Source organism: Oncorhynchus keta, chromosome 1, assembly GCF_023373465.1.
Source record: "Oncorhynchus keta strain PuntledgeMale-10-30-2019 chromosome 1, Oket_V2, whole genome shotgun sequence".
In the NCBI taxonomy this organism is placed as follows: domain Eukaryota; kingdom Metazoa; phylum Chordata; class Actinopteri; order Salmoniformes; family Salmonidae; genus Oncorhynchus; species Oncorhynchus keta.
Window position 1 is genome coordinate 15,207,449 of NC_068421.1, and position 13,513 is coordinate 15,220,961.

The following is a 13,513-nucleotide window of genomic DNA, read 5'->3' on the forward strand; positions in this document are numbered from 1 at the left end:
TATAGTAATATTGAGTGTGAAAACGGCCGTATGTTTGGACAATTAATAGACCTAAGAAAAACATCCGTCTCGTCCAGGACCAGAGTCGAGGCAGACCGGTGCACCATAGCCATCAGAGATACAGTAGGCCTTTATGAAAGCCATTTGCCACACAGGCTGCCATCACTCACTTTGAACTGGACTGTGTGTTTACAGGCAGTAGTCCCTGCCATCACTCACTTTGAACTGGACTGTGTGTTTACAGGCAGTAGGCCCTGCCATCACTCACTTTGAACTGGACCTTGTGTTTACAGGCAGTAGGCCCTGCCATCACTCACTTTGAACTGGACTGTGTGTTTACAGGCAGTAGGCCCTGCCATCACTCACTTTGAACTGGACTGTGTGTTTACAGGCAGTAGGCCCTGCCATCACTCACTTTGAACTGGACTGTGTGTTTACAGGCAGTAGGCCCTGCCATCACTCACTTTGAACTGGACTGTGTGTTTACAGGCAGTAGGCCCTGCCATCACTCACTTTGAACTGGACTGTGTGTTTACAGGCAGTAGGCCCTGCCATCACTCACTTTGAACTGGACCTTGTGTTTACAGGCAGTAGGCCCTGCCATCACTCACTTTGAACTGGACTGTGTGTTTACAGGCAGTAGGCCCTGCCATCACTCACTTTGAACTGGACTGTGTGTTTACAGGCAGTAGGCCCTGCCATCACTCACTTTGAACTGGACTGTGTGTTTACAGGCAGTAGTCCCTGCCATCACTCACTTTGAACTGGACTGTGTGTTTACAGGCAGTAGGCCCTGCCATCACTCACTTTGAACTGGACCTTATGTTTACAGGCAGTAGGCCCTGCCATCACTCACTTTGAACTGGACTGTGTGTTTACAGGCAGTAGGTCCTGCCATCACTCACTTTGAACTGGACTGTGTGTTTACAGGCAGTAGGCCCTGCCATCACTCACTTTGAACTGGACTGTGTGTTTACAGGCAGTAGGCCCTGCCATCACTCACTTTGAACTGGACTGTGTGTTTACAGGCAGTAGGTCCTGCCATCACTCACTTTGAACTGGACTGTGTGTTTACAGGCAGTAGGCCCTGCCATCACTCACTTTGAACTGGACTGTGTGTTTACAGGCAGTAGTCCCTGCCATCACTCACTTTGAACTGGACTGTGTGTTTACAGGCAGTAGGCCCTGCCATCACTCACTTTGAACTGGACCTTGTGATTACAGGCAGTAGGCCCTGCCATCACTCACTTTGAACTGGACTGTGTGTTTACAGGCAGTAGGCCCTGCCATCACTCACTTTGAACTGGACTGTGTGTTTACAGGCAGTAGGCCCTGCCATCACTCACTTTGAACTGGACTGTGTGTTTACAGGCAGTAGGCCCTGCCATCACTCACTTTGAACTGGACCTTGTGTTTACAGGCAGTAGGCCCTGCCATCACTCACTTTGAACTGGACCTTGTGATTACAGGCAGTAGGCCCTGCCATCACTCACTTTGAACTGGACCTTGTGTTTACAGGCAGTAGGCCCTGCCATCACTCACTTTGAACTGGACCTTGTGATTACAGGCCGTTGCAACAGTGCGACTTTAGATCACTAGAACGCATTCGCCAAAAGCCACAAAATACACCTGATTGCATTTCTACAAATATGTAAACACCCCAGGAGTCCTCTTACATTTGGGAACTACCAAATCTACCAACAATACCATAGTGTAATAGAGCCTATTTTAAAAAACTTTTATAAAGTTGGTTTTGTAGCATAAACTGGGAATTTTATATTTTTTACTGATATTATGAATGTCTGTTTGTTTAATATCTGCAAAATATTTCAAACGCGGTCAGTTCCACTTTAAGGTTTTTAAAAACAGGGAATTACTCTTGATGAAGTGCTGCTGGCTGAGTTTCAGTGGACTGAATCTCTCCTAGAGAACTTGCAAAGAGAGGACTTCATCCAAGCCACTGATCATCTCCATTTCCTTCCCCCTCTTACCTCACTCCTCCATCATCCTCTTTCCTCTTTTCACCCACGTTTTCATGCAGTTCTCTTCTTCAATCACTATCGGTCCTTATTCTTCTGCAGAGCGCTCTGATTAAAATATATATTGTATTCTGCATCACTTTTAAGAGTCATCCCAACGGAATTCACTACAGTGAAGTTTAAAGCTTTGATTTCAAAGTAAAGCGAATGTAGCTAGATGGATACAGTGGCCTCTTTGGAGATCCACCCTCTACAAAGTGGCCACTGTATCCATCTAGCTACATTGGTTGAAAATTGCTTTCCCAAATTGTTTTATTTAATTTAGCTTATGGTAGAGCAAATATCTTCATGACAACGCATAACAACATGGCTGCCACCTGCAGTTCAGATGTGTCAGACCAGACCATTCACCCAGATCCTACTATCCTCACACCAGATTTGACTAATTGACATCCACAGGGTGCAATGATGACCATGTCATAGAGAAGTAATGAGACTTGCCACCAACCCCCAATACTGGGCTCCCTGCAGGAGAGGTTCAGGGTGGTGAAAGGAGACAGGGTCTCTCTCGTGTCAGGCCCACAGCCTCAGGGCACTATGGGGATGAGCCGTGGAGGACAGGAGACGGGAGGTTTTCAATCAGACAGACCACCTCAGAGCACACATCATCATCGCGTCCCTATCACAGCAGTACAGCCATGCGATTAAAAAAACGAAAGAAAAGAAATCAATCGTCAGCAGCCTCAAGCCATTCGAACATCTGGACAGTCGGTTGAGGACCAATAATCAATTCCCCTATTGTTTCCCCAGCAGCAGTGAGAGGTGTGTTTATACTTTTTTGTTTTTAGGAAAGATGTCGATTGTGAGTGCAGTTTGATGCAGATTGTGAGTGCAGTTTGATGCCGATTGTGAGTGCAGTTTGATGCCGATTGTGAGTGCAGTTTGATGCAGATTGTGAGTGCAGTTTGATGCAGATTGTGAGTACAGTTTGATGCAGATTGTGAGTGCAGTTTGATGCAGATTGTGTGTGCAGTTTGATGCAGATTGTGAGTGCAGTTTGATGCCGATTGTGAGTGCAGTTTGATGCAGATTGTGAGTGCAGTTTGATGCAGATTGTGAGTGCAGTTTGATGCAGATTGTGAGTGCAGTTTGATGCAGATTGTGAGTGCAGTTTGATGCAGATTGTGAGTGCAGTTTGATGCAGATTGTGAGTGCAGTTTGATGCAGATTGTGAGTGCAGTTTGATGCCGATTGTGAGTACAGTTTGATGCCGATTGTGAGTGCAGTTTGATGCCGATTGTGAGTGCAGTTTGATGCAGATTGTGAGTGCAGTTTGATGCAGATTGTGAGTGCAGTTTGATGCAGATTGTGAGTGCAGTTTGATGCAGATTGTGAGTGCAGTTTGATGCAGATTGTGAGTGCAGTTTGATGCAGATTGTGAGTGCAGTTTGATGCAGATTGTGAGTGCAGTTTGATGCCGATTGTGAGTGCAGTTTGATGCAGATTGTGAGTGCAGTTTGATGCAGATTGTGAGTGCAGTTTGATGCAGATTGTGAGTGCAGTTTGATGCCGATTGTGAGTGCAGTTTGATGCAGATTGTGAGTGCAGTTTCAGGTATTGTTTTAACAATGTGAGAATTAGACTTAACTTTAGGCAATACAATGTTCAATGCCAAGTTCCTTCCCCACAGAGAGAAGACAAATGATACAACAGCTTCGTAAAGGAAATGTGTTCCCAGCACCAGCTGTAACTGCATGCACCAAACTCTGTATGCCTTTCACACAATCCTTATCGACACAGCTGTCATTGTTGTTGGTTTTACCCACAGAATTGGATTCTTTTTAGCTGCCTCTCTTTTCCAAATATCACTAATCCTGCTAGATGAAATCTGCTGATGTTCTCCTTTGGCTTCCACACACCTATATTCCTAGTCGGCTTGATAAGCCTTAGATTTACCATGGGGGTATATCTGGTCTGCCTCTCTGGATCATAGAGATTCACCCAGGCAATAAGAGATACAGCCAGGGCTTCACTGTGGGCACACCCACCTGCCACGTTCCAACAAACACACATACACTTGGCAAGAGCATAATGTGACATTCATTTAGCCATATCTTTCTCTCCCTCTAGCTTCCATCCTGTATCTCTACTCGTGTTCCAGTACCTTTTAGCTCCATTGTGAACACCAAGAGATTAGGCCTAAAAGCCTGCAGTGGACACAGCCCAGCCATGTTGACAGACAGGGCACAGTAAGAAGACTATACCTGAGAAATATCCTCAGGCCAACTGATCAGGCAGCAAATATTTGCACTGACAAAATAAGGGGGGGGACAGAAGACTCAAATCAATCAATAATGGAATGGAATTACAGGTTGTGTGCAACATAGCCTCTCAGTATTCACACCTTTCATAAAACCATTACAAAAAAACGAGAAGCCCTCTACATTGCAAAAACCTAATCACATTATTTTTGCCATAAATAATGCATACTCAAATATGATTGAAATTCAATGAGATTTACATGTAGCAGGATGGATATTCCATCACTTTGCTGAGTGCGCTACACCTCACAGCCTGGCAGACAATAAAGATAAGTCAATTCTATAATCAGATTGATTTCTTGTACTTTTTCCAACATATTAAAATGTATAAATATATTCTATTGACATGGGTCTTTGATAAAACTTTACTTTCCAGTGTAGAATTTCTGTCTGCACTCCATCACCTCCTTGAGCTTTACTGCTATCAAGAACTACTCATAAAATCATTGTAATAGTCTCTCTAGACAGATGGGTTGCCTGCTACAATGTAACCAATGTTTCTAGTGCTGTAACCCAATTCCTTTTCAAGTTATTTTCAGCCAATGAAAGTAAGGGACCTGCAACTCATGAATCACTAGTAAAGTCTCAACTTGGCAGAGTCATGACATGACAGAAAAGCAAGGGTTTACAGGCTAGTGTTCACAGTCCAGTGCAGGAGGTCAAAGCAGCACAGAGAAGGAGAACGGAGAACGCGAGGAGAGAGTGATGGGAAATCAGGATATGGGTGTTCAGGTCTGTAGAGGGTGTGTTTGGGCCCATCATGAAAGTGCTGAACTCAGTGAAGTGAGTAACATATTCCTCTAAAATCCCACCAGGGCCTGATTACATGGGGAAGCAGAACATGGGCAGAAACACAGGAGTTTCACAGCAGACTGACTGGTTCACCTGGCCACAGAAATCCCTGCAACCGTGTTTTAATCCTAATCCAGAAGAAAGACAGGCAGTGGGATTAGAGGTGGTCACACATTGGTGGTCTCAGAGGAGAAGATCCTAAAAGTTCAGCACAAACATAAGAGACCTGGAACAGAATCCACACACACACACACTTGGATGAATATATGATGTGCCATAGATGAACTTGATTATACTGTCGTAAGCATCAGTACCAGTATTATATATGTAACTTAATGTAGCTGCCATGGCAAGGTCCCCTGGGGGAAGTGAAATACTTCACAGTAGAGTTGTAACTTAGTGTTGAGCATTACCAGACAGGGACAAATGATCTGACCTTGCTCACATGGCATATACATATACATCAAACTCACTGCTCAGTGATACACAACGCTCTGGAGTTCTACAGTGTGCACAATAAAATGCATCTCATAATGTACATTGCAATCAAAACAAACCCCAATGTTGATAACCTGCAAAGCAATCACATAAAGATGCTATAGGCTATGGAGACACATCTAAGTAAGATGATTCTTACTCTAGATAGTGGATCAACCTCTTGAGATTGTGACATTCACAGCCTTCTGTAGTATCAGAAGCCCAATGTATTGATTGTCTCATAGTCCTCAATGCAATTCCCTGTAAGATCCTTGACTATCAATGCGGCAAGCTACCTTGGTGGATATGGTAATTGCAAATCACCAACGTGCAATGAACATTTCTGAATGAAATGCATATGATAGGTAGACATTTTAAATCAAGCAATACACATATTTTCAAAATACAAAAACAGATGTGGTAGCCTATAAGACATCTTCTGGGTATATTTTCATATAAGAGGTGACTCAATAATTATTTGGATATCTATAAGGAAAAATACTTCTCTCACGCGCAAATTGAAATATACAAAATCCACTAAATAATCAGATATTGAAAACGAGTGAATCGTAAAGATAACACTGGAAATAATCAATCTAACGTGTATAAATTAAGTTTTTGCTACAATGACAATCAGTCATATTTAATTTCATTCCCTTTTATGACACGACACTCCCAAGTGGACATTTGCGGAAACTTTCAGCACCTCACGGAGAGGACAGCTCTAGCGGAAATGATTTCCATGGCTACAAAGTGCAGCATGTTGAGGTGAGCTCAGACTTGACTGATTGAATATTCAACTCTTTACACTTCAAACGAGGATGGCTATTTGTATTTGGTTCAGATGGACATTATATTATACATCCTCGTTTACATGCAGAGGTGTCTTATAGGCTACCATGGGGCGCACGGACAGCCGGGGATAGAAAGATGCCAGCTCTGTGCTTTTACGCCAGGTCGTGCTGGCTTCACTAAGAATGATCAATAAGAATTTTCTATTCAACAATTATTCACAGTTATGTAATATTTCACAAGAGTGACAACAAGTGGTAAACTTTACACGCACAATAAATTACATTGGCATACATGACTATTACAAAACAAATGCTGAGTATCCGATTTCACTATAATTAAAGTTTAAAATGAAAGCAAAAGGCCAGAGGATGCATCAGTAAAACCATGATGACGAACCGTATGCTTCTCAAGCTGCTGTTAATACAGTGTCCACACTCGAATATGTTTTAACCAATACGTATGTAGGCCCATGTACATTTGCCTAGCCTACAGTTCCTTTTGAGATATAGTGATGTAGACAATAATCGATCGGCTTTATTGTCGCGGGCTGCTTTCTTTTGATTCTTGCAATAAAACAAAATAAATTAACTCCAAATATGAAAATATGTTAATGTACTGAATTGTTCCGTTTTGGAAAAATACTAGGGTGTAAAAACAAACACCGTTAAAACATTGCCCAGGTAGGCTATATAGCCGACCAACAAAAGAGGAATGAATGCTTTCCACTCCTGCACTAGATGCATCTCATTCTGTGAGCAAACCAACCGTGCAGCAGACACTTAAATCTCACAAATAAATGGCAACTTACCCACTTTTCCAATTTCTGCGGTATTATACTGGTCTGTGTGCTTGTAGAAATCAAAAGAAGAATTGGTCCATGCTCACATAAACATATGTGAAACTTTCCTGTCGCCCACTTTACCCCGCACCGCAAACACCATAGAATGGCAAATGAAAACTAGAACTGCCAACTGGACGAGTTGAGCGGATATCGGTAATTCTCTGCTTGTAAAAACAAAAGAGCTGATACTGGAACCAAATCAGTCTTCTAGAGAAGCCTAATCCCCGAGAAGATGTGAATCGTGTACCGTTATTTATAGAATAGTTAAAGCAGAGATGGAAAAGCAGTGCATACAAACATGTCCATGCCCCTTATCTTCTCCTGCAGCGGAGCGGGTAGCAAGCCCGTCAGCCTCCCTGGGTCCTAAAGCTGCGCGAAATAATCTCTCTGACACAGGAGGAGTAAAACAGTGAGTCCTATTTGATCTGACTGCAGTGGGTGGTTTATTGTGAAATGAATGTACATTCTGAATCTTGACTTTTGACCAATAGTGGATGTTCAACATGGGAAACGAGAATGTGAAGGTCCAACTCATTCTCCGTGATAGACTATTTATAATCTTGGGCTGTTATTATAAGGTCTGTGATAGGCCTAGGCTAATGTGAACCTGTGTTAGCCTAATCAAGACTCGAAACTAGCATTAGTCATGGCTGTTCTCGCCTGACTTGAGTAATAACCTCAAATCAAATAAAACATGAACAAACTTGACCTATTTTGACCTGCTTCTTTCCTACTCGAAGAGCTCCCTGTGTCTGTCACATACATTGCGAATTTGCAATAGGGAACTATGTCATCATCTTGTTGTTTCTCATGGAAACCTCCTCTTTGGTCAAACTGCTGAGAGATTGAGGCGCGTGGGGTACATAGTTCCAGGTACGTGTTAGTTCACCCATGTAATGATAGTGTAACCACTTCCTTTTGTCTACCTTATCCCTGAAAATATTTCAAATGTATGAGTAATTTATATACAAAAACTCATAACCAGTTCAAGATCAAAATCCATGAGCTCAGGATCATAACTATAAACATGTTTAAAGCAGAAAAACAGAAAATAGGCAAAATATGGTTTCTTCAAGATCCTGGTCATTGTCAATTATAAAGGAGAGTTAAGGTTAGTCACAAAGGTCTCTAATTATAATAACTGCCACATTTGGACTATTCCGTAAAATATGCTTTACACTGTTTGTAGCCTTCTGGCTGGAAAATAAGTTTGTGATGAACATGTTAGCTTTTAACTTGCCTTCTGCTGAAAGTGAAATCATTTAAGGATAAAATATTATATTTGGCTACAAAATAGTAGTCTCTGTTGATGCATTTCCATCATGGCTTTGGAACAGTCCATCAATTCATGCATTGTTCTCCCCATCTCTTCTCTCCCTCTGTTTGTAGATTGAAAATGAAGCCATTTCAAACTCAAACATGTTTTAACAATCTCATGTATTTCTATAATAATAACTAAGGATAAGACCTACCCCCCTTCTGTCAATCACTTTGAGGCCGGCTGTTTGAAATGTATTGAGTCGACATGCAGGGCCCTGCCAGCTAACCGTCCCTCCATCTGCATTTTAACATGCCTGTCTGGGCTGAGTGTGCTGACTAGTGTGGTAATGGGGTAAGTACAGGGGTAATGTGGAACTCCAATCAGTCCTAATTCTCCCCACATACTCATCATCCCACAATGCACAGCTGCACACTCCTTCAAGGGCCTGTTCTTCTTCTCTATGTATATATTGTTTAGAAGGGTGTAGTAGTCAATACTGGGTCCATCTTCATTGAATTAAATAGGGGTTCCTTTCTGCAGTGTTTTTAGATGGATAGATTTGTAATTACAATGATGCTTGAATATATTGCGGAATAATTATGCTCAAGGTCCCTGTCTGGATAGCAGGTTGAGATGATGAAGGACTGTCAATAAGGCATGTACTGATGAGATGCAGGGGGGTACATTACACTAGGAAAGCCCACCAATCAGAACAGGTATTGAAATGAAATAATGAAATAAGGGCATTTGTATAACAAGTAAAAAAGAGCAAACAGCTGGGATGCTGGCAACTGAGTTGCAATAATTTGAACCCAGAACAGTGTGATAGTCATGGAAGTGGCCCTGTGTTTCCTACTGCAGTGCCGGTGCTGGTTCCGCAGTGTGTCAGATCCTGAGAGCCAGTCATAGTTCAGATCCATTTACATTCACTGGGTGTGCCTGGGACGGAACAGAAAACTGAAGAGTCAGCTGCTGAATTCATGTTTGATATCCGAAGGACAAGCGCCTACATCTGCAACTTGCTAATGATAATACAGAGAACGCAATGACGCACGATGGTGTCGATGGAGAACAAATGGAGAACAAATCAAACCCTGATCTTGACTTGTGTTGATTTTTTTTCAAACTACATCTGACTGGCAAAACAAGTGAAAAACAACGTTTCTCCAACACACTTTGTCATGACGTTACACACCCTGAATGAATTCTGTATAACTGAGCTGTAGAGATTGAGAGGTGTTTTTAAAACTAAAAAGTAAAAACATGTTAATGGTATTCTACTGGTGCAGTGATTGCTGCTTAGTGGGAAAATGTTAGAGAGTTTAACTTCTCACTGATAGTGATGCTCACTGATACAATTAACTAGTAAAAATACTGATGGGACTTTGGGATCGTCCTGATCATACTCATGCTGCCAGGTACAACTCTTCGAGGCAAATGAGCTACACATCATGCATACCACCTCCTTTTATGTCCTTGAGCACTGAGCTCAGAAGGACATTTTAAACGAGTTCATGAGGGAAATATTACTTGAGAAGACCTTCAGTTCTTCGAAGCTGGATTCAGGCTTACAGCAGAATTCTTGTCTGTGGAATCAAAACAAGGCTGTGTGAAAGAGGGTGAGGAGTTGCAGGGGAAAAGCATGTCCAGATGGACAGAAACCAGAAGTAACATTTCTTGAGCATTCAGGGCATCTCCCATCTGTCCTAATCTGCACCATCCTTGGATGTTGGCGACACAAACATGGAACAGGACTTGGTTTTGGAGAAAACTAAATCAACTGATGGAACAGTCAAATAAAAACTAAGAAATACCACATTCTGTATGATATATCGAGTCAGTAATGTTTGGGCCCCTACTAGTCAAGGTATCATCAAATCAAAGCTTTACTCAATGCTGTGTGCTGTAGCTTATCTCTCCACTGCACTCATTCACCACGGCCCCAGAGCTATGCAAAGGACATGCACCTCTGATGAATAGGGAGCTGTTCTAATGCTGTGTGGCTGGGAGCCCATTGGGATAAAGAGATAGAATGTGTGTTAGAGGTGTCCATCTACCTGCCGCTCAACTCACCTCCCACCTCCTCTCCTCTCGTCTCCTCCCCCGTCCTCTTCTCTCCCCTCTACTCTCCCATCCTCTCCTAACCTCTCTCTGGCTGAACTGAGAGCAGGTCCTGCCTCATAAACTCTGAGTGTGGTCCCCCCCTCCCATCAAGCAGTTCTAGAGGAGCAGGAACCAGAGTCTTACCCATGTCCTCGTCCTCTGGATAACATGATTATCAGACTCTCTGGCTCCCTCAGCATATACAGTTGAAGTCAGACATTTACACAACCACTCCACAAATTTCTTGTTCACAAACTATAGTTTTGACAAGTCATTTAGGAAATCTACTTTGTACATGACACAATACATTTTTCCAACAATTGTTTACAGACAGATGATTTCACTTATAACTCACTGTATCACAATTCCAGTGGGTCAGAAGTTTACATACACTAAGTCGACTGTGCCTTTAAACAGCTTGGTAAATTCCAGAAATTATGTCATGGCTTTAGAAGCTTCTGATTGGCTATTTGACATCATTTGAGTCAATTAGAGGTGTACCTGTGGATGTATGTCAAGGCCTACCTTCAAACGCAGTGCCTCTTTGCTTGACATCATGGGACAATCAAAAGAAATCAGCCAAGACCTCATAAAAAAATTGGAGACCTCGAGAAGTCTGATTCATCCTTGGGAGCAATTTCCAAATGCCTGAAGGTACCACGTTCATCTGTACAAACAATAGTATGCAAGTATAAACACCATGGGACCACGCAGCCGCCATAATGCTCAGGAAGGAGACGCGTTCTGTCTCCTAGAGATGAACGTATTTTGTGAAAAGTGCAAATCAATCCCAGAACAACAGCAAAGGACCTTGTGAAGATGCTGCAGGAAACAGGTACAGAAGTATCTATATCCACAGTAAAACGAGTCATATATTGACATAACCTGAAGCCACTGCTCCAAAATAGCCATAAAAAAGCCAGACTCCGGTTTGCAACTGCACATGGCGACAAAGATCATACTTTTTGGAGAAATGTCCTCTGGTCTGATGAAACAAAATTAGAACTGTTTGGACATAATGACCATTGTTATGTTTGGAGGAAAAAGGGGGAGGCTTGCAAACCGAAGAACACCATCCAAACCATGAAGCACGGAGGTGGCACCATAAAGTTGTGGGGGTGCTTTGCTGTAGGAGGGACTGGTGCCCTTCACAAAATAGATGGCTTCATATGGAAGGAATAATGTGGATATATTGAAGCAACATCTCATGACATCAGCAAAACAAAGCTTGGTCGCAATTGGGTCTTCCAAATGGACAATGACCCCCAAGCATACTTCCAAAGTTGTGGCAAAATGGCTTAAGGACATCAGGTATTGGAGTGCCCATCACAAAGCCCTTACCCCAATCCCATAGAAAACGTGTGGGCAGAACCGAAAAAGTGTGTGCGAGCAAAGAGGCCTACAAACCTGACTCAGTTACACCAGCTCTGCCAGGAGGATTGGACCAACATTCACCCAACTTATTGTGGGAAGGCTACTCAAAACGTTTTGACCCAAGTTAAACAATTTAAAGGCAATGCTACCAAATACCAATTGAGTGTATGTCAACTTCTGACCCACTGGGAATGTGATGAAAGAAATAAAAGCTGAAATAAATAATTCTCTCTACTATTATCCTAATATATCACATTCTTAAAATAAAATGGTGATCCTAACTGATTAAGACAGGCAATTTTACTAGGATTAAATGTCAGGAATTGTCAAAAACTGAGTTTAATACTTATTTCACACCATCATTTGAAAATAAATTCATAAAAAATGCTACAATGTGATTTTCAGGATTTTTTTTCTAATTTTGTCTGTCATAGTTGAAGTGTGCCGATGATGAAAATTACAGGACTCTCTCATCTTTTTAAGTGGAAGAACTTGCACAATGGGTGGCTGACTAAATATGTTTTGCCGCACTGTATGTAAACTTCTGACTTCAACTGTACCTCTGCTCCTAATGGCTTGTCCCACTATGAGTACAATGCTGTCATCTCACCTCACGCCACGCTCCAGCCAATCCCACTCAGCCAGGGATTGCATTTGACATGGCACAGAAACATTACTCTCTATTCACACCCCACACACATCCAGCACAAACTGCAACAATCCCTCCCAGTCTCCGTTTCTACTACAACATTGTGTATCTCTTCAACAGACAAGACATTGTGGTTACATATTTTTACTGATCTTTCACCACATAACTTCCTTTGTAAATGAAGACAAATTACCCAGGTGCACGGTGAGTCAATTCATTCAATCGTGTTTGATTAAAAGTGAAACATAAATTAATGTTTAATCAATGGTGGCTGCTGACAATTGAAATAGGGAGGTTGGGCTAATGGTAATGTCTGGAATGGAATAAATTGAATGGTGTAAAACACCTTTTCATTCACTCCATTTCATTCATTATTATCAGCCGTCCTCCCCTCACCAGCCTCATCTGCCATCACTGTAGTTGCAGCCAATTTGTGATTAATCTGACAATACCATAATGCAATGGATGCCTGTACAGTTTGATTTGCAAAACAGAATGTAATGTAATTTTACAGACATAAGCTCTACAAACAGCCACAGCAGAACAGCTGCCCTCTCACTACACACCCCTGCCCACCTCGGAGATAAGTAATTCGCTTCTTACAAGTCAGAGCACAGTGTTACCAGGCAGGGGAAAAGGAGAAAGCACATGTGAGTCATTAGCATTAATATAATATAATGCAGAGGAAATCCACTGCATTCTAAAGTGGTCACAAATGCTCCTCATCTCAGATCTCTAGAGTGGTTTATCAGTGCTGTTTTCCACAGCGTACACAAAAATCCATGTGCCCCGTTTACATGGGGAGTGTGAAACGTTTACCATTCACCTGGGATAGGCCTGCACCGATCCCCATATCCCCAGCTAACAGTTTCTTTTATTGGAAGTTCATTCTGCAGTGGAATTAAATTATTAACCATGTCC

At 42.2% G+C, this 13,513-nt stretch overlaps 1 protein-coding gene across 1 annotated transcript in view; it reads right to left on the minus strand.

Annotated features, from left to right (window-relative positions):
• Window positions 1-7,491, minus strand: part of LOC118381439 (roundabout homolog 1-like) — a 611,139-nt gene extending 603,648 nt beyond the window's left edge. Inside the window, exon 1 of the mRNA XM_052508183.1 lies at window positions 7,173-7,491. The gene's annotated coding sequence lies outside the window, so the exon portion shown is untranslated. The remainder of the gene's footprint in view (window positions 1-7,172) is intronic.
• Window positions 7,492-13,513: the final 6,022 nt, after the last annotated feature.